This window comes from Octopus bimaculoides, chromosome 11 (genome assembly GCF_001194135.2).
Source record: "Octopus bimaculoides isolate UCB-OBI-ISO-001 chromosome 11, ASM119413v2, whole genome shotgun sequence".
Taxonomy (NCBI): domain Eukaryota; kingdom Metazoa; phylum Mollusca; class Cephalopoda; order Octopoda; family Octopodidae; genus Octopus; species Octopus bimaculoides.
The window spans coordinates 69,911,067-69,913,402 of record NC_068991.1 but is presented as its reverse complement, the minus strand read 5'-3'; positions in this window follow the sequence as shown (position 1 = coordinate 69,913,402).

Below are 2,336 nucleotides of genomic sequence, written 5' to 3'. Positions count from 1 at the left end.
ATACATACATATATATACATATATATATATATATAGAGAGATATACATACATACATACATACATACATACATACATACATATCTATCAACCACCCCTTCAAATATAAACCGCGCTGTGCTTATGATTGAATCATATCTTTGCTTGAAATCTATTTTGTTAGTCAATTGCAATTTTCTTTTTTTGTTTCATATTCATTTTTGGTTTTGTAAAATAGGAAATATTTTCAATAGGCGAACAAAATTTGACCACATTGTTGCTTTCATCAAACCCAGACTGATGTTAATTAAATCCTTCATAGATGTAAGCTACCAACTGTCAGTTTGTTTTTCACACAATTCATTCACACAACCGCAGCCACAGCGGCTGTTCTAACTGGAATTTTGGTGGATTTCCCTATCGAAGCATTCAGGACGTATACGTATTAGTTTGAGTCACCTTGTCCTAAACTCCTTATATCTTCTGTACATACACACGCGCGCACACACGCACACACATACACAAATATATATATTTGCGTGTGCGTGTATGTATGAGTGTCTTTGTGTCTGATTATCCACCACCATCGGCTTTGGAATGTTTCCGTTCCCACAATGTAGTGGTTCGGCGAAAGACACTGATGGAACAAGTACCAGTCTTAAAAACAATAGTACTGGGGTGGATTCATTCGGCTAAAAATTATTCAACGCAGTGCCCTGGTATGGCAACAGTCTAATGGCTGAAACGGATAGAAGGTAAAAGATAAAATATATAAATGCAATAGATGCAGTGAAGATTACACTGGACACACCAAACCGACCCTAACAATGTGGCTAATGATTCATTGACATGAATAAGGGATCTCAGGACTTAACAGTTCACACTCAGCAAACATTTGGTCACATGTGTTAGAAAAAATCTTCCAAATTCCTTGTCTGCCTACTTTATCACATCGCCGGCAATACCGTAGACGATAAAGGTGGTGAGCTGGCAGAAACGTTAGCACGCCGGGCGAAATGCTTAGCGGTATTTCGTCTGCCGTTACGTTCTGAGTTCAAATTCGACCGAGGTCGACTTTGCCTTTCATCTTTTCGGGGTCGATAAATTAAGTACCAGTTACCCACTGGGGTCAATGTAATCGACTTAATCCGTATGTCTGTCCTTGTTTGTCCCCTCTATGTTTAGCCCCTTGTGGGTAATAAAGAAATAAGACGAAACACGAATAAAGAAAATTCGTTTATTAAAATGTATAAACCACAATTGAACAGGCTATAAAGACATCCATAATATACGATTTGTCATATATCATGAACGATATTCAACGCTGTATAAAGATCCCTCCAAATTTAAATTACCTTCATTTCGGTTCCCTTTAGCTTTTATTGTGTGTATGTGTTTGTGTTTGTGTGTGCATGTGTGTGTGTGTGTGTGTGTGTGTGTGTGTTTGTTGATTTCTGTAATGGAACACATGCTCATGTGCACACATACACACACGGACACTCATTCCCACACACCCAGCTCATTTTCTTATTTCTTCCTTTCTTCATCTGCCACCCTCTCCTTCTTTACTTATATTTGTTCTGCATATACATCATCTTAAGATGTTTTGAAACTTTAGGAAGTAAATAATTATTTTTTATTCACTTGAGATTTTTCGGCAATTTTCGTAAGAGATACGCACTCCCAAAAGTTTAAAAGTAACATCGCTTCTTTGTCTTTATTGACCAGATTTACATAAGGAAGACTGAATCATTCACTAGAACAGTATATATAAAACAAAACGTCATCAGCTCTTGACTAAATAAGGTAATAAATACTTACACAGCTACTAGATTCAACCAACATGTTGAAAAAGTCCTACACTCGGGATAGACTTTCAGATTTCATAGTTATTTTCTTACTATGACTGGAGGAACGATTTGACTGACACTCTCACACAATTGTTACGCACCAATGTGACAAAATCATTTATATTCATGATGGTTCTAAATCACATTTTGTTGCAACGATCGTCGTTGGAAGGAATACAGTTTGAATTTCTCGAATCGATCCCAATAATCAAGACATGTCGTGTAGTCTATTTTCCTTGTCATCGATCTCTAGGGTGTTTCAAGTTTTATATTTCGTTCCATGTAAGGGGACCAGAGCATACAAGAGTTTTAAAGGGTATTATATAACATAATTTCGTCTGTCTGTAAATCTCTAATAGGAAATTGCTTACATGTATATACATGTAAATCGTTGTAAGTCTTATTAGCAAATGAAAGACGTGTAATGGAGAATACATAACACCTCAAAATTTCCATATTCCTGTTTTATGTTTATATATATATATATATATATATATATATATATATAT